At 45.8% G+C, this 19678-nt stretch overlaps 1 long non-coding RNA gene across 12 annotated transcripts in view; it reads left to right on the plus strand.

Moving 5' to 3' along the window:
- Positions 1–5134: 5134 nt before the first annotated feature.
- The window catches only part of LOC147576907 (uncharacterized), a 279867-nt gene continuing 265323 nt past the window's right edge, over positions 5135–19678 (plus strand). For 2 of the 12 annotated variants that reach the window (XR_015241267.1, XR_015241271.1), the window contains exon 1: positions 17687–18871. This is a non-coding gene — a long non-coding RNA (uncharacterized LOC147576907). Of the gene's footprint in view, positions 5370–17686; positions 18872–19678 lie in introns of those variants that run through there. The other 10 variants (XR_015241266.1, XR_015241272.1, XR_015241264.1 and 7 more) reach the window with 9 other exon arrangements.

Here is a 19678-nt window from a genome sequence, read left to right on the forward strand (position 1 = left end):
GGATCCCTGAGAGTTTGTGTTGTGATTCTCCCATCCAAGTTTGCTATAAAGCCCATATGATGTCTTTTCTTATAGTAGATAAAACATCTAGTATCATAGGCTCTTCTGGGACATATGGCCAAGTGGTTGGTTTTTCCTGCAGCGTGGTCTCGATTCCTGTTCCAGGGCTTCCTTGAAGCTAGAAGACTTTTACGTTACCCGACAAATGGGTCAGAGCAGCATCCTAAAAGTAGAATATGCTGCCTGTGGAATATGGAAAGGTTTACTGGGCATATACTTCTTTTTCGTGGTGGGAGGCATACAGTGCAATAATATGTACTTTATTTATTAAACATTTTTCATGTTTATTTTTGAGAGAGAGAGAGAGAGAGAGAGAGAGAATGAATGCGGGAGGGGAAGAGAGAGAGAGGGGGGGACACAGAATCTGAAGCAGGCTCCAGGCTCTGAGCTGATAGCACAGAGCCCGATGCAGAGCTTGAACTCACGAACTGTGAGATCATGACCTGAGCCGAAGTTGGATGCTTAACCAACTGAGCCACCCAGGCACCCCAATAATGTGTACTTTAATTCAGAGAGGGAGTCCCAGCATGATCCAAAACAGTGTTCCCCTAAAAACCTCACTGATACGGTGGTCCCCTAATTCTCTGTAATATTTATTTCCAGCTGTCAGGAGCACATGCGTTGCATTAAGGCTTCCAATACTTGCCCTTTCTTGTTCGTCTAGCCAGACTAACAGGATGTCATCAATACAGTGGAACAACGTGGTGTTCTATGAAATGTCCAAACTGTTCGGTACTTTCAGACAATATTAAAGAGGAAGCGTAGCCTTGGGGCAAATGTGTATACGTATACTTTGTCCATTGCACACGGATGCAAGTTGCTTCGGATCCTACCTTCTGATAGAGATGGAACGGAACACATTTGCCAGATAAGTGGCTTTCTGAATCCCATGTGCTTAAGGCTCTGCGTCTAGCAAAGATCCCACATCGGGCAACGTGGCTGCAGTTGGGGTATTTTTTGCTACCTGGTCAACTTTTCTGTACATCGTGTCATCCGTCACAATCCGTCTGGGTTTTGAAGGGCCCAGAATGGTGGATGAAATGGGATATGGTGGGGATCATCACCCCTGCAGTGTTGGGTCTTGAGGGTGTGTTTTCTCTGCCATTGCCCCCTGAGATAAAGTACTGTTTGGATTTACTGTCTTAGCCAGAAGTTGTGATTCCTGTTGGATTCCTCACTAACTCTTCTTTCACCGTCCAAGGAGCTAAGGTGTGGCTCCTGCCAATTTTAAAGTTCTGGTTGTACATTTGACTCTCTCGGTGGGTCGGTGAATAAATGGGGTTACTGTAACTTGGACCTGGGAGAAGACTCCGTGTATTTATTCCCTGTTCCCCAAAGCCCCCACTCCAACAGGGTAGCCATGAAGGCTGAGCTTTCAATGTGTTCTCAAAATACCTCCTCACTCCCCTTTTCTCAATAAGTGACTTTCGTACTATCACTTTGCCTTTTGGGGAAGAATTGGGAAAGTTACTTTCATATATGCTTGCTGTGTTCCACAAGTTTTCTTCACGGGAACTTAGCCTCTCCTTCAATCAAAGGGTTCTGGATCTATTCCAGAAACTGCTCAAAAGATTGTGATTTTTTTCAGTAGAGTGGTTACCTTCAGTTTCCTGATCATCCATTCTTGACTTTTTTTGTCCTATGTATTAAGCAAGTTCCTTGTTGGCTGCCCATCACCTTTACCTTAGGGTTAATAAAAGGCACCTTTTATTCATCACCTCCGTGGCTGTCTATAGGTCCCATAAGAAGCATAGATTCTTTCGCAACGATCAGCCTCCGAATTTCTTTCAAATGACAGAAAAATAAATCTGTAGGTGTTGAAGAGACTGTAATCAGGTTCCTATTAATAGCGAAACAGAATTCCCAACTAAAAGCCCAACTAATTCTATTAATAGTGAAACATAATTCCCAACTAAAACATAACCCCCAACTATCCAGTGTAGGCCGGATATCGTTGTAACTCTTAATATACCGCGATCTAGTAAACTTCTCAGCTGCCATGTGCCAGACATGACCCTCCCACCTCCCCGATTTTCTTGATCTCTGCTCAAGGTGTCACCATTCTCAGAGCTACCGAGGTGGGAACTCCTGGATTTCCCCGTAAATGCCCCTTCATCCTCACCTCGGGCCCAGTGAGCTGTCAAATTGTCAAAGCCTATCAATTCTGCTTCCGTGTTGCTTCTCACATTACCTTCTGTCGCTATTGCACTGTCCTAGATGAGGTTCCGTCTCTCTCATCCAGGCTATTACAACAAATCGGTCTTTTCATGTTAATCCCCAATCTCTCCTACAAATGGCTATATTCTACTAACATTTCAATTTTTTTAATGTTTTATTTATTTTTGAGAGAGAGAGGGAGGGAGCAAGCGGTGGAGTTACAGAGAGAAAGGGAGACACAGAATCCGCAGTGGGCTCCAGGCTCTGAGCTGTCAGCACAGAGCCCTATGAGGGACTCGAACCCATGAGCCGTGAGATCATGACCTGAGCCGAAGTCGGATGTTTAGCTGACTGAGCCACCCAGGCGCCCCTAACATTTCAGGTTTTTAAAATGAATAGGTGTACTTAGACTTTTTCCTCTAAAAATCCTTCAGTGGCTTCCCGTCACACCCATATTCGATCCAAATGCCATAATCTTGCATTCAGGGCCTTCACCAAAACATGTCACATATTTTTCTCTTTGGTACCTATTGCGTTGGCCAATGATGATTTCCCCAGACATGCCTCCCGTTTTCCTGATTCCGTGGCTCCTTGCCCCTGACCCACATGCCTTGGTTTCCATGACTTACTGTCTCATGTCCCTTTTACTCCTCTCTCTTCACTTACTCCAGTTCGTGAATACATTTGTTATTATTTGTTTATTTATTCATTCATTCCCATTTTTACCAGAGTGTAAGCTCCCTGAGGATGGGAACTATGTCCATCTTGGTCACCACCCAATTACCGGTGCCAGGGAGGTGCCCAGGTAGGGGCTCAGCAAATATTTGTCATTCGAGTAGATGAGTGAGATGTCATTGTAGAGACCATCACAGCTTCGCATAGCATCATCTTAACAATTCAAGCTGGAAAAAGCATGACTGTCTCCACCAACAGCACGCTTGGATTCAGGGATGTGTGCCCGTCCTCGTGGGAGAAGACCAAAAGGCAGCGTAGCCTGATGGTCCAGAGGCAAGGCTGTCTCTGGGTCAGAGCACCGGCCTTGAACAAGGGTCTCTCCCCTCCGTGCTGTGGGACCTCTCTGCTCTCCAGGCGATCATTTTAGGTCAAGTGATAAAACGTCCTTCCTATTTTACGTGTACTTTATGCCAGGCCATGAGGGTTATTTAGCCTTTCAAACCTCGGTTTCTCTTGGGCTTCTCGGGCTTTAGCTTCTGAAGAACTTAGTTTGCTCTGTAACAGTACAAATAAACACAGTTGGACGAGGGGGCTAAATTTTATTCTTCCCCTTGGCAAAGCATAAAAACAAACAACCCCCACGCCTAAACTCTCCAAAAACCGTATAATTACAGGAAGGAAAATATGTCTGAGGAAATTTTATTTATTCAACAGCAGGCAAGGATCTCAGATAAGGGGAACATGTCAGAGCAGCTAGCTGCGGAGAAGGTTGTAGGTACGGACAGGCAAGGGGTTTACTCATAAGGAACATCGACGTCCCTTTTATTGATCGAAGCAATCAATGCTGGCTAGGCAGGCTTTGCATCAAAGGCTGGGTGCACCATATTTCTTTGTACACTTTAGAGCATTGCTCTTGCCTTTGACTCTCTGTGACATCACTTCTTTTCAAACACAAATTGGTGTGTGTGTGTGTGTGTGTGTGTGTGTGTGTGTGTTGTGTATGTGTCTAGGCAAATACACACTTTAATTCCAAAAGAGTATTTAATAATGTTTATGGTTTGCAATTTGATAGAGAGTAGAAACATGTAAATGTCACCCGGAAAATACGAGGACAACAAAAATATTTTATTATTATTATTATTACTTTAAATATAAAATGCCCTTCCATTCCTATGCTGTCTATATTAGGCCCTGTCCCTACCCCTCTCCCTTCTCTTCCTTAATCTTTTTCATTTGCAGAGTTAGAATCCTGCCTTCTGACTGTCCGAGGTGTCGTCTATTTTTAAATTTCCAGAATTACAGTTCTCTTATCAAAAAAGATGACAGAAAGAGTTAAGACCAGGCAAAGGGACAGCACTGCTTAAAACATAAAACTGTTTTTTCGTGTCACCGACACAGCACGACGGATCAAATCTGGATTTTGAACATATTTTCAGGTTGTGCACTGGTGTGTAGCATTTTAGAGAGACATGATGCACAAGTAACCAGAAAGGATACATCGTGGGGAGAAATCTTCCAACAGTTTTATCCAGAAGCTAAACCCTCATGTTGTTTTAGTGTGCAAATGACTTATTCCAATCTGGGTTTGGAGGCTTGATCCGAGAGGCCTTTAACTGGCATTTAGGACGTGGTGTTCTTTAGCAAGAAAGCTGTCCATTTTTCTTCTCTCCGGGGAAACTGCAGTTCAGGAGAGGCACAAAGCTGAGAATATAACCAAGGGCAGAAAAAAATTCACCCCCGTGTTCTATTTGTCACACTGACCCCGCAGGTCACAACCTGCAAGTTTATGGATCGGTGGGGCCTTGCCTCTGCATAAGCATGTTTTCTGGACTTTGGCTGAAGCGAAATTCCTGACTTCTGAAAGAGGAGTGGGTGTGGACTTCCAGCAGGAATAGCCAGTGGGAAGGAAGTAATATTCATTAAGAGTGTCTCATGCAAGCCGTGCGGGGCTAAGCATGCTCAGTGTAAATTCTCCTGTAGCTTGTCAAGCTATGTTTGAACTCGTTCCAGAATACTGGATTTACTTTTTTTTTTTTCCACCAGAAAGAATGCTCGATTAGACTGCATTTTGCCTTTTCTTTCTTTTCTTTCTTTCCTTCTTTTTCTTTCTTTCTTTCCTTCCTTCCTTCCTTTTTCTTTCTTTCCTTCTCTTTCTTTCTTTCCTTCCTTCTTTTTCTTTTCTTTCTTTCTTTCTTTCTTTCTCTTTCTTTCTTTCTTTCCTTCCTTTCTTTCCTTCCTTTCTTTTCTTTCTTTCTTTCTTTCTTTCTTTCTTTCTTTCTTTCTGGCAGAAGATTGGAAACAATATTCATTTCTGATCAGTTCAGTAATACAATGTCCTTCAGTGTCCACTTGAGCGTTTCAGTGGCGAAGAAAAGAAACTTTGCTACCTGGGAACTGAAGACTGCTTAGGTCAGTGAATGCTAATAAAGTCCTTAAGGACTCATGGAACCAGGAGTTAACTTTTCTCAACTGTGAAGGTAATCTGCAGCAAATTTAATTGCCTTTTCAACTGAGTGGGTATACACCAATTTTTTTTTTTTCACACAAAGAGTATGTTTTTCATATGTTGGAGTGATTTTCCAAACCCAGGGAAAATATGTCTTTGGGTTAATTTGCATTTGAAAGGGCCTCTTTTCGTATTAGAAGTTCTCTCTCTCTGCCACAAATTATGTGTTTTTCAAACAAATATTGTGGTAAGCTGATGTAGCCATAATGGTCTGACTGTGGATGTGTTCTGTGTTACATTAATTCTTGGCGCGGGTTAGTTTGGTGAAAGTTACTGCTTTTGTGACTGCCAAAGATGAAAGAGAGTTTGTTTTTTGCTGCTGTTGTTTTTGGAACTTTTGGTGGGCTCTGAGGCAGCGTTGTGAGCCCCTTCTGGAGAGGAGAGTCCTCTCTCTCTGTGTGTAATGTGAATTTCTCACGGTGTTCAGCTGTAACTCTGAGAAAGGGCTACAGTGTTTTTAGAATCCGTGTAGGAGTCGAGTTTTCTTTTTAAAAATGTAGTTTTGGAGGGAAACAGTACTGGAGAAAGGCAGAAACAAGGTTTGTAATGCAGAAATTAAATCAAGACCTTCTTGGTGAATAGTAAGCAGTGAATGCAAAAAATATTGCATGCTATATACTCCCTGGTTTAGTTTAGATTAATAATTTTACTTTCGGATTAACAGAAAGTAGATCAGACTTTGAAGTGTGCTGTCTTCTATCTCAATTGTGATAGCACAGAAAACTCAGATTGGAGAGATGTTAGGGTCTCAGAACGAAGCAGGTTAGCGAGGGCGGCCCCTTTAAAGCATCTGGGGGCTGAGGTTATGAAGCCACATGGCCTCTTGAAGGAACGGTGCATCCTGGGCTAAGCAGTTCAGTTTTATTCAAGACTGTTAAGAGTAAGAGGGGATTTATTTCTTTTCCAAATAAGAACAGCCAGGCGAGGATTATTGACCAGCCAGGGATTAAATATTTGCTGGATTACAAAGCATCACATATTATCGATGGGTAAATCAGACTGACCAGCTAGCTATTCAGGGGCTGTAAATGAAAATACCATAGCTCCAGACGGAATCAGAGGGAGCAGCCCCCTGCCCGTCATTCTCCATTTTTATGTGGGCGAAAGGGATGATAGAGGTGGGGCAGGGTGTGAAATAGGACTTCACTGATGAGCTGACCTTGCCCTTTTTTAACTTCTGTCCATCTGTTCTTACTGGGCAGCTGAAGCCGTGAGCAAAGTGGGAAGGGGCCTCAGGGGAGACGAGGAAGAAGAGGCCAGACCCCGCCAGGCCTGTGATCTGCTCCCCGTCCTGTGATTTAGACCTAAGAAGAGAAGCTAAGTGGATGCATCTAAATCCACTTCCTTCTGCTCCCAGAGCTTTGATTTAGTACGAATTGCTGCAATTCTGCACCTGCCTCTGGTTTTCATAAGTAATAGCGGCTCCCACACATAGGTGGTGGTTTATCTGTTATAGATGGATCCCCAGGGAGATAGCCACAGTCATTCAGGCTTGTTTTGGTTTTTCCTTTCTTCCCTAACATGTGGCACAGATCTTGATAAGTTTAATTGAAACAACAAATCCTTTCGGGGATGGGAGAGCACAGTTCTCCGTGAGAGAGAGAGAGAGAGAGAGAGAGAGAGTGTGTGTGTGTGTGTGTGTGTGTGTGTGTGTGTGTGTGCGCGCGCGCGCGCATGCGTGCCGTCTGGGCTCTGGGACAGCGCAGCTTGGAAGGCTTTCCACGGCCAAGGGCATTTGTCTGGAGTCAGGGACCCTTTCACTGCCTTGGCTCTGTCTGTATAGAAAAAGAGGAGGCACGCATTCTGGAGCATTCTTTTCTCCGATTCCCCTTTCCTATCAATGCACCCCCTCTCCAATGCTGTTCCGCCTTCATGACCCATGTCTCGAAAAATGGCACTGAAACCTTTTCCAGGCACAAAGGAAACCCGAAGGCCTCTTTCTGTTCGCATCTGGATAAAATTTGGATTGTGACAAGGGAAAGTGGGTGGGAGAAGAAAAGGCTGACGTCACAGTTTTAAAAATGCATAGAACGGACTTCCCAGAGGTTTTCTTGCCTAGAGTTTTCGGAGTGTTTTTGTGACCTGCCCACACCCTACCCACGGGGCTTGGGGCAGGCAAGTATCGTATCCATATTTTGTAGCGAAGCGCAGCGGGTCGTCCAAAGCAGAGTCAGACCCAGCACACAGAGCCTTCAAGCTCCCGTTTAAGACTTCACCTGCGCCCTCACGGGAATGATTTGAGATGCGTTTCTGCATCTTGAACTCAGTTTCCCCATTCACTTGGAGGGTTTGGACAATGACAGTTATTTTGTGCCACAGCCTCTCCAACTGAATCTGTTAGTATAATGGTTTCTTAAATTTGAGAAGCTCTTCAGACCTTTCAGGGAACTTTCTCGTCTTTCCTTTTATCTTTGACGCCACCTGTTAAAATCGACTGGACCGGTGTTGACATCTTCATGTGCCGAAAGACAAAACCGAGAGACTGGTTGACTTGATGCCCCCCGGTCAGAGGCTGGATGAGCTCCAGGCTGCCCAACTGAGGGTTTGGAATTTGAATCTACGTAGGGGTTACGGACGTACGGAGGGTACGTATGAGTAGTCTCATGGTTCATGAAGGGGGAAAGTGTGTCAGGGGCTTTATGTACTGTTTGTCCCACGATGCAGGGGAAAACCCGGGCTGGAAGAGTTATGGATGTCACCCACAATCACACTTAGGGAGCTGGGAAGCTGGCTCTGCATCCTAGCTGTAGGACCCCGATGTGCGTGCCATATGGAATCGTGACCAAGCACACAGGCTTCGCTGGGTTTCTCTGCGTCTCGTTTTCCTTGTAGGTAGCATGGGGTGCTGGGTGGATTCTGTGAGATGCCGTCTGTAAAATATTCAGCATGGTGCTTTGCGCGGCGAACCCCATGGTGTTCCGAATAGTGACGCCTGTCGTTTTTTGTGTTCCGTGTCACCCGAGGTGAGTGCAGGTTACTCTTAGTGTGAACCCCAATCAGCTCTTCAGCTCAACTCCCGGATTCTCAGGGCAGTTGTGCTAAGCGAGTGACCATCAACCTGTGAATAGCGCTTAAGGCGTTGTTATTGAAAATACAAAAACGGTGCTGACTGGCAGGGAGGTAGCGAGGGCAAAAGCGGTGCTCTTCGTCTCTGCCCAGGGAGAGGCTGGCAGGAGGTTATCCAGGCGGACGTGTCTGGGGTGAGCAGGACTGGACCGTTGAGTCAAATTGAGTCATCTCTGGTGGCCTTCACTTGCTGCTGAGCAGACTGTTGGCATGTGAGATGTCTCTCTGAAGGGAAGAGTGGCTAGCCAGGGGTTATTCCGGGCTCCTAGATCCAGTTGGCATGGAAAAGCAAATGGGGGCACACAGGCTGTAGAACTGCCACAGTTTTGTATTTCTTGGCCCTTCTGACCAGCAATGACGGGCCTTTGAGGTTGATGGAGTGTCTGAGCTTACACGTGGCATGATGTTAGAAAGATCCCCTTAGACAGAGACAGCTCCAGGGTCCACTTCTGACCAAATCAGAGCTTTGTAATTGAGGTCCCCCCCCGCCCCCCATAGAGGGCTGTCAGTGCATGTCACAGCCCCGCAAAACCAAACAGAGGGCAGAGCACTCGCCGGAACAAATGGTACATAGGAGTTGAAGGGCAAACCGTCAAAACAGGTGTGATGGTACCCGAGTATGAAGCCGATTTCAGGGACTGTGGCTGACGAATCAAGATTTTAAATGTCTATTTAACATCCTTAAATGCTTTAGAGTTTCGGTGCCTTGCCACGACCCTCGGGTCGCTTGTCCATGCTGGGAAGGGAAGGTCACCGTGGGGGGTTGGGGACTGTAGGTGGGTGTTGGTTTCTTGAGCATCTATTATGTATCCTCCACTAGGTTTGATGCTTTCCCAACCTTAGCTTCTTTAAGTTCACGGTATCCCTGGGGAGTTTAAAGAGGAGGAAATCTTCTGGGAGGGGAGAGGGTATATGGCCACGGAGGCAAAGAGAGTTCACCAGATCGGCCAACTGAGCATACAACACCATGTAGAATTAGGAAGACGTCTGGGAAGCGTTTTTAGGTGGAAAAAGGCAGTGGTGGTCCGATAGCCTCTCGGCTGTTGAGTAGTATTTCCGCGAGTTCCTTCGATGGGAGATGCCGGCCTTGACTCAATCTGGGATCCACCACCGTGTATTGTCCAGAGTTGGGCAAGTCCGTTCCCAGAGAGAGTTAGTGCTTAATTAGCTCTTTGCACACCACCTGCCTTTGGGGGAGCCGCTCCACTTGAACAACACATCGAAATTCTCTTTTTGTTCCCCCACAAATCAGTCCTTAAAAATTTTGCAGCTTCAGCAGTCGAAAATCCCTGTAATTATCAGGCAGTATCCTGTAACTTAAAAACAGAATTTGGAATGAAATGCCTGGGATTTGGGTTCCGGCTCTGGAGTTTCCAAGCTGTGTGACTTCGAGTAAATTCATTTCACTCCCCTGTACCTCAGTTTTCACACCTGAGGACTGGAAGACCAGTGAGAACTGCCTCAGGTGGGATCACCATTAAAGTGAGTTTTGAACATGTGGCCTGCTTTACCTGTGGTTATTCCTCCCCCCTCAGCTGCTACCTGAGAGTTCTTGTGCTTTTTGCTTTTCTGTTCTAAAACAAGGCTTCTCCTTCACTTACTTAGATGGGAGGTGGTCTTGCGGGCAGTGCTGGGCAAACTGGTTTACATCAGAATATTGGAAACTCTTTTTTCTTTCTTTGCCCAAGTTGACTTTGTATTTGCCAGATTATTGGAAGGTGGACGTCTTTGAAAAGACAGGGGAACCAGACAGAAAAATGTAGCCAGAGCAGAATTGGATCAACCATAGGAAGTCCCAGATGCCCTGAGAAATGGGTAACAAACCAAGGGTACCAAACGAATTGTTGACACACGTCTATTTCCACATACTCCCTGAGAAGTTGGGAGAACCGCCCCCCCACCACCCCGCCCCTTTAGGACGGCTACTTAAAAGAAAATAACAAGAGTTGGTGAGGATGTGGAAAAATTGGAACCCCGTACCCTGTCGGTGAGAATGTAAAATAGTATGGCTGCTGTGGAAAACAATATGGCGGTTCCTCACAAAGGTAAACATGGCATTACCTGTGATCTATCAATTCCACTTCTGACCCCCAATAATTGAAAGCAGGGTCTCAAAGAGAGATTTGAACACCCATGTTCATGGCTGCATTATTCACCGTAGCCAAATGATGGAGGCAACCCAAGGGTGTTTCAGTGGTCGAATGGATAAACAAAACGTGGCGTATTTGTTTGTGGAATATTATTCAGCCTTAAAAAGGAAAGGAATTCTCACATGTGCCACAACATGGATGAACCTTGAGGACATTACGCTATGTGAAACAAACCAGGCACACGCACACAGTTACTGTAAGATTCCACTTATATGACGTACCAAAGTAGTGGAATTCACAGAGACAGAGAGTCGAAGGGTGGATGCCAGGGGCTGGGGGCAGGGAAATGGGGAGTTATTCTTTTAATGGGTACGGAGTTTGAGTTTGGGAGGATGAGAATGTTCTGGGTATGGGTGCTGGCAATGGTTGCACAAAATGTGAATGTACTTAATGTCACCGGACTGCATATTTTAAAATGAGCAAGGATGGTAAATTTTATAGTATGTATATTCTATCACAATTAAAACCAAAAACCACTGAGAATGTAAACAGTCAGTGTAGTAGATAGTTTGTAGGGGCTTACCTACTGGAAGTATTTGTTTCATTACTGAAATTCAGCTGGTGGGAGAGGAAGATGAGGCTCAAACTGAGGAGGAAAAGAGAACTAAATCACTCAACAAACGCACTTCGTGGAAGTGGGGGGAAAAAAAGGACACGGGAGAAAAAAAGAGGGCTCTTGGTACAGAGAAATGCAATTTCCAGAATTTTTTTTTTATTATTATTTTTTTTTAACGTTTATTTATTTTTGAGACAGAGAGAGACAGAGCATGAACGGGGGAGGGTCAGAGAGAGAGGGAGACACAGAATTAGAAACAAGCTCCAGGCTCTGAGCTGTCAGCACAGAGCCTGACGCGGGACTCGAACTCACGGACCGCGAAATCATGACCTGAGCTGAAGTCGGACCCTTAACCGACTGAGCCACCCAGGCGCCCCCAATTTCCAGAATTTCTATGTGTGAGGTTCTTAGGGGCGGGGTTTCTGGGGCACTGTTCACACAGCAAGGATGCTACTTTAGATCATTCATTTGGGGTGGCATTTAGGCGCTGATGCAGATGTCGGGGTACCGAAAGCTCATGGGGCACCTCTTTTTGCTAGACCTTGAATTTCCTATTGGATTACATTTTTACCGGAGGCTACCTCTGTGAAAGGTCTGTGGTGAGTAAAACTGTGGACAGAAATTAAACAGAAATTAAACAGCTACTCATAATCAGGTAGAGGAGGGGGAAGAAAGCAAAGAGCATGCAGTGAGCCCCTATTTTCTACCACGTGTTTATGGATACCGTCCTTTCAACCCTCCCAATTGCCTCTAGGTCCGTTTTCTAAAGGGAGCCTTCCCAAGGTCCTTTGGCTGCAGAGTGGCGAGGCCGGGACTAGAACCCCGGGTCTAAGTGAGAGCCTGAAGCTTATTCTGTTTCATCACACTTCGGGCTTTAGGCATTACGTTGCCTCAGTTAACTGTGTAAAACCATCCTTCCCTGCCTTTGCTGTCAGCAGCCATAGAGGGAAGTTTTTCTGGAACCAGATATATGTCTCACACACACAGCTTCGGACCCTCCCAGGGGGCTTCCGGGGGGCGGGGGTGGGGGGAGTGCTGGGGGGCAGCATTAGCATCCACAATCTGAACATCATTTTTAATTTTCACAAATATTCGCATAGCAACATTTAACCTTTCCGGGGTGGGGGTTGGGGGGGGGGAAGCTCCAGGAGCAGAGGTGTCTGGGGAACATCTTTTCTGCGGTGCTCTCTCGGGTTCAGGTGTTGGAATAAATGAACCCGGAGTGCACCGGCCCCTCCCTGGAAGGCTGTTCTCAGGCTCCTTTGTTTGGTTTATGTATAGCCATCAATGCATCATTCCTTCTGCTTCAGCTGTTTGAGAATCCCATCTTCTCTATTGATTTCCCACAGAACGTTTACTGCTCTCCAAGGTGTGACCTGTACCTCTGGCTAATTTATTTCTGTCATGGCTGTAGGATTTAGGAATGAAGGGGGGGGGGGGAGTGGGGAGAGAGTGATGTGTCCAAGATGTGGGAAGTGAATTCAGCATTGGAGCCCCCGACAGGCCTGCCCGCGGCTCTGGAGGGCAGTTCTGTGCACCCAGCAAGGGGACTTTGTTTGAAAATCTGCTCGGCAGGATGGAAGCCCAACCACGGGGTTTCAGGAGGCCAGGAATTAGAGCAGGGCCCCATGGGGATGGAAAAGCAACGAAAGAATGTGTTTGAAAATAACGTCTTGACTGTCCAGGAGCCAGTCACCATATTGAGCAGTATGTGGTCGGGGTTTTTTTTTTTTCTTTTTTAATGAAATGATGGAAAACTGCTACTGGGGTCAGGGAGGCGACCAGCGAAGTCATATTCTCTTCTTCATGGGATTTTTCAACAACAGGGCATCCGTGTCTCAGTCCCTGGAACTGGGATCGCATAGACCGACATGTGAGATATTAAATCGAACCACTTGAACATAAGCCCCCCCCTTGCCCTCCATGCCCACGATGCACCCGGTGACCCTTTCTGTGGTCTGATTTTATCAGATCACTATTCGAATGTCCACTTCGTTGTTGCCCCCCGTGGAGACAACTTCTGTCTTCTTAAGAAAAACTGGTGATAACCTTCCGCAAGGAAGGATGTAGATTATTTCTCATGTTGGCCTGGATGGGGACTCACATTTGTTGAGTGAGTGGAGAGGTCATATCTGAAGAGCACTTTAACATTTTCAAGATCGGGGCGCCTGGGTGGCTAAGCGTCGGTTAAGCGTCCCGACTTCGGCCCAGGTCACGATCTCATGGTTGGTGAGTTCGAACCCCGCGTCGGGCTCTGTGTTGACAGCTCAGGGCCTGGAGCCTGCTTTGGATTCTGTGTCTTTTCTTCCCTGCTCACCTCTGTCTCTCTCTGTCTCCAAATAAAGATTAAAAAAAATTAAGAAAGAAAAGTTTTCAAGATCTTTTTCGTATACGTTATTTTATTTCATTTCCGGAACAAAGCTAAGAAGGAGGTATTGTTCTTTTCCGTGCATGCTTGAAGAAATGCTGGCTCATGGGCCAGCCTGTTGCCTCGCTGAGGTCACGTGGCTAATCAATAGCAAATACAGGATTCAAGTCCAGGGTGTCTGCTTCTAGGTTCCGTTGGGATTCCATGATACCTCAGGAGTGCAGGGGCCACGATATGTTACCAGGATCACCCACTGAGGAGTGGAAGCTGGGCAGTAAGTGGCATGAGGGCCGAAATTTGCCCGAACACTTAGAAAGCCACTAAGGGGACGAGTCAGAGCTGAACCAAACATGCAGGCCTCGAAACATCCACTCGTATGATTCATGCCTACCGTCAGTCCGTCTGAGGTATGATAAAGCCTTGGGAAGAAGGGTAAACCATTCATCTCATATACTAGCCTCCAACCCCACCCCAACGTGCATGCAGCTTCTCTCTCACTCTTTGGAGAGAATAAAATCAACTATCTACACATGTGTTATCATCAATTATAATATACCCTGGGCTGGGCGTTAGAATAGCAGTTTGCTGTGAGGCTGGCTAATGGAGTTCATGTCTATAAACTCCAGACAGTCCAGGAACCTCTCTTTTTTCCACAGTGTGTGGTGTAGAAGGGGCTTCTGTGATGTCAGTAGGAAAACAAGATGGCGGGGATGGGAGGCTGGTGGGTTTTCACAATTGGAACCCAGTCTACCCGTAACCGTCCAACTCTGGGGAAGAGGAGCCCACTTCATCTCGCCTGCTGGCCAGACAGGTAATCTCAGCACCCACCTCAGAGCCTGAAGGAACCTCAGAGCCTCAGTGTAGAGGTGCCAACTTGAGTCACTCCATTTTTAGAAACATATGGCATGACACTACCATGGAAAGGCTTCGGTCCTGGGTAAGTAGTTACAGTTAAAGAAGAAAGGATAGGGGTGCCTGGGTGGCTCATTCGGTTAAGTGTCCGACTCTTGGTTTTGGCTCAGGTTTGTGATCTCATGGTTTGGGAGATTGAGCCCCATGTTGGGCTCTGCACGTGTGGAGCCTGCTTGGGATTCTCCCTCTCTCTCTCCCTCTTTGCCCCTCTCCCGCTCGTTCTCTCTCCCTTTCTCTCTCTCTCTCTCAAAAAAAATAAATAAACTTAAAAAAAAAAAAAAAAGAAGGGATAATCTTGGAGCCAAATTAAAAAAGTCCAGTGCATAGGACTAAGAGTAACTGTAAATATCCCTGGGATAGCTGAAGTTAGTTTGGTTTGAGAAGGTCTGGCCTTTGTAAAGAATCTTCCTCTCTTCCTTTATATGTGGCACACTGCATTCCCGCCACCTGTGAGGTAACCTTTGTCTCGGGACTTAGGATTTTTGAGAGGGGAGGGATGCGCTACAAAATACACGCTCCAGAGAAAGTCACAGTCGCTTCCGCATCAACAGTGTGCGAGGCTGCGTTTCGCTGTTTCCCTCGCCAGGGGCAAATTTTATTTCTCTGCTCCTTTCCTTTCTGCAAGCAGGTTTAGGATACCGACACCTCCCTTGAAGTTGGCCTGAAGTAGCATGTTGTTCCAGAGAGAACTCAGGACTCACAGATTTTTTTTTTTTTAATGTTTATTTATTTTTGAGGCAGAGAGAGACAGAGCATGAACGGGGGAAGGGCAGAGAGAGGGAGACACAGAATCTGAAACAGGCTCCAGGCTCTGAGCTGTCAGCACAGAGCCCGATGCGGGGCTCGAACTCACGGACCGTGAGATCATGACCTGAGCCCAAGTCGGCCGCTTAACCGACTGAACCACCCAGGCGCCCCAACACCGATTGTTTTCTAAGAAAGCCTGAATTTGCGTACGGGTTCCACAGCTTATGAGCTGTGCGGCTACAACGTGTAACTGTTAACAATTGATTTCTGCATCTGTAAAATGGGTCTGTTAGCATCTGTCCTAACTCACGGAGTTGTCGTGTTGAACGTCGAGAGACGGTGGGCGGAAAGGTGTTTTGTGAACTTGAGCATACTGTCCGGGAAAGAATGTGCCCTGTATTCTTTTGAGCTCTTTGGACGTGGGGACAGCTGGTGTTCTCTCAACGATCTCGGCTATCAGAATGATAGAATGTTCCAGCGTGTTTCCGCTTACCATCAAGACTTACTGGGGGCTATGATTTGGAACTCACCTACAGCTCACCACGAAAATGCCAGATACACACCTTGTCTCTGCTCTGTCCCACCTCTCCCTAACCCTTCCTGAACGTCCTGCCTCTGTGCTCTGAGAGTACGTCCAGCTCCCGTATCGGGTCCTGTTCTTCTTTGGAGACGTGCCTGGGAACCTCTTTGAGGGAAGCCTTCTCATCTCACCGCTCCTGGAGTTTCCACAACTGTTGTCACGAAGCGGCATGGGGAGGGGCTGGCCTGTGTGCAGACAGCAATGGGGCTCTGAGTTGCAAATACCTCCACTCTCGGGTCGGAATGTAGTGTGTCATAAAGACAACAGACCATGTGAATTTTGAGTCTGATGATGCAGTGGTGATGTAGATCTGCTACATGACGGGTTAGGTTTTTGGTGGGCTAATACGAAAACCTACAACCGTTTATACGATTGGGAAATGCTTTGTTGGGGAAATTGCCTTATGAACCGTAGGGGGCTGACTTACAAACATATATTTACAGTTCAGCTTGGTTAGGACTTGAGGCTTTTCTTCCCTTTTCTTTTTTAAATTTTTTTAATGTTTATTTTTGAGAGAGAGAGAGACAGAGACAGAGCATGAGCAGGGGAGGAGTAGAGAGGGAGACACAGAATCCGAAGCAGGCTCCAGGCTCTTGAGCTGTCAGCGCAGAGCCTGACGCGGGGCTCGAACTCACGAACTGTAAGATCATGACCTGAGCTGAAGTCAGATGCCTAACTGACTGAGCCACCCAGGAGGCTTTTCTTGGCTCTGAATGTGCAAACCCTTCTTCCAATTTTAGCTTTATAGAAACATTGTATCATCGATGGAGTGAGTTATGAGTTGGTTAGTGTGGGTAGCTGGAGGACCTCCAGTGCTGGGTGGCTGGAGACGGAGGGGGTCCCGTCCTGCTTCTGCCACTTACCGGCTGTGACAGTGGATTCCTCACTTACAAAATAGAGACGGTGATGATAATACTCCGTGCACAGGGTCGTTGTTAGAAGTGGTTTGTGGAATAGAACAGGTCATACAAAGAAAGTTGTGACACTGACTTAGTGCAGTATAAACACAGCTTCCCATTTTTTTTTTTTTAATGCTTATTTATTTTGGAGAGAGAGAGAGAGTGAATAGGGGAGGGACAGAGAGAGGGGCGGGGGGACAGAGGATCCTAACCAGGCTCTTCACTGACCGCAGAGAGCCTGTTGTGGGGCTCAGACTCATGAACCGTGAGATCATGACCTGAGCCAAAGTTGAATGTTGAACCGACTGAGCCACCCGGGCTCCCCAGGCTGTGACGTCTTTTGTTGAACAGGGAATGACTGGCTTCTAAGTGAGGGCTCTTAAGAGTGTTAATTGAGGGTGGGATGCTCAGAGAGCACTGGAGATCAAAAATTCCCACAGATACTTTACGTACGGATCAGGAGTTGGCAAAACTGTGCTACAGACACACAATGGAATATTATTCAGCCGTAAAAAGGAGTAAAGCACCAACACAGGGTACGTTGTGGATGAACGTCAAGGGCATTCTGCCGAGTAAAAGAAACCAGTCACAAAAGATCATGTATTGTATGGTTCTGTTTATATAAAGTATCCAGAATAGGTAAATCCATAGAAACAGAGAGTGGATTGGTGGTTGCCAGGGGCTGGGGGGAGTGGGAAACAGGGCATAGCAGCATAATGGGCATGGGGCTTTCTTTGGGGATGATCAAAATGTATTCGAATCCGATACAGCACCACATGGAGAATGTACTAAATATCACAGAAGCGTTCACTTGCATATGGTTAATTTCAGGGGCGCCTGGGTGGCTCAGTCGGTTAAGCATCCGAGTTTGGCGCAGGTCATGATCTCATGGTTCATAAGATCAAGCCCCACATCAGGCTCTGAGCTGAAACTGCAGAGCCTGCCTGGGGTTTTCTCTCCTTCTCTCTCGGCAGCCCCCGCATTTTCTCTCTCAAAAATGAACTTAAAAAAACCACACACACACAAATAAAATAAACAGCCAAAAAGAAAGTGGTTAATTTTCTGTGCATTTTATGTGCCTTTAACCCAGTGAAAAGAATTCTGCAGAAAACCCACACCTGAATAAGTTTACTATATAGGAAAGCTTTCTGGCTCTTTACATGGTCTTGGTCATTGGGTGAGTTTTGTGAAGAAAGGTCTCCTCGACTTCTCCACATTTTTTTCTGAAGGCAGTAGCGTCGTCTTAACACCTTGGTTTTCTGTGCCTCCATGAGTCCTCAAGTTCTGTTTTAGGTGCTGTTTTCATTTATTCACTTGGTGTCCCGGAGAATGATAATGAATATGTGATCCCGGACGGAGGACCGCAACCTGGCTGTGCAACTTTGTCAGGCATCTTAACCTCTCTGGTCTTAGCGAGACACCAGTTAGATTATTTCTTGGGACTCGGAGTTTTACAGTGTTGGATTTAAGAAACAAGCAGTGCATTGTTAGGTTCCCTTTAAATATTCTGCCAGCTAATTCCTCTGGTTCTTTTACTTTGAATTCATTTATCAAACCTTGCTGGACAGACAGAAAAAAAAATTATACTTTGAATTAGCCTTCTTTTTTTTTTTTTTTTTCCCATTAAATCTCATTAATGAGGAAAACATTCGTTTCCATATCTATGGTCAAACTACTTTTGACCACGGGGAAACTTTTCTTCGTGTTTTTTAAGATAAAAATGCCCAGAGCGTGAAATTGATGTACTTTTAAGGTTAGAAAAGCCTCAAAAATGATTTTTCTCTTTAATTATAATACGTATCAAAAAATAACGCACTGCAATAACTTAATAGCCCATCAAAACACTATCTTCAAGGGTCATTTAGCATTTCCATGATAAATTGCTATTTTTAGAAGCTTATGTAACCAAACAAAGAATGTGTTCTTGGCTATGGCCATGAAGACAAGTTATTATCGTGGGAGGGACAAAGGAATCTGAGAGGCCCATGAGAGACGGATCCAATCGCAGAGGACGTTTTATAGAGTGCCCTTGCTCTTCAGTCTCCATTTTCTGCAATCAGAATAATGTAGTGCATTTCAGAGCCATTTACCTTTTTGAAGTGCTCTTTCCTCATTAGTTAATAAATACTCATCAATGAATTTTCCTCCTCGTCTTGGAAGTTGGAGTAAAAAGAAAGATAATCGCTTTCTGTTTCGTAAGTATGATTCCCTCTGGGACTTCCCCTCTTGTGCTTTTAATGGAAACATAAGAAATAAATGATACCTCCTCGTTTGAAAGGACCAAAGACTACCATTCCTTCCATACAGAGCCAGTGGAAATTTACTGCAGATATCAATGACCTTTAGCAACTACCCAACTGTGGTAACAGAAGGAATGTCTGTCTCCCAATACCAAGCTCTGGAATGCTTTAGTGTCTCCTGAGGACAGGTAGCTAGAAGGATGCCTTGGAGGGGGCGGGGGGTTCCTCGTCAGTGAGCTGAATATGGTACAGTTGAGCTGGGAAGAGGTGGTCTTTGTCTGAGCATGGGTCTTCAGTGGCCTCCGTGTCTCTGATTTCCAGGGTCAGAAGGGAATGGTTTCCGAATTTTCTATTCTTTTTGTGTTCTCTGCGCTGCAGCAGCTTAGTTCCATTTAGACTTGGCTATGATTTTCCCAGTTTCTGCTGCGGTGAATTGCATTCCACATACTTAAAGCAGCTCCTAGACCATTCTAGCTGCACGTGGGTGGGGGAAGGGGTTCAGGGAAGACAATTTATAGCATAAGCTATGTCTGATTTGGTTTCTGCTGGCTTGTAGTTTATAGTAGCCTTGCCCAATAGGCATATAACACAAGCAACTAATGCGAGCCATGTGTGTTTTGTTAAATTTTATGGTAACCACATTAAAAAAAGTAAGACTAAGTAAGTGAAATGGATTTTAGTAATACATTTCATTTAACCCAGTGTATCCAAAAATGTTATCACTTCAATATGTAATCGATGCAAAAAGTGAATGGGGCATTT

This window comes from Puma concolor, chromosome D1, assembly GCF_028749965.1.
Source record: "Puma concolor isolate L17-30 chromosome D1, mPumCon1.1.hap2, whole genome shotgun sequence".
In the NCBI taxonomy this organism is placed as follows: Eukaryota; Metazoa; Chordata; class Mammalia; order Carnivora; family Felidae; genus Puma; species Puma concolor.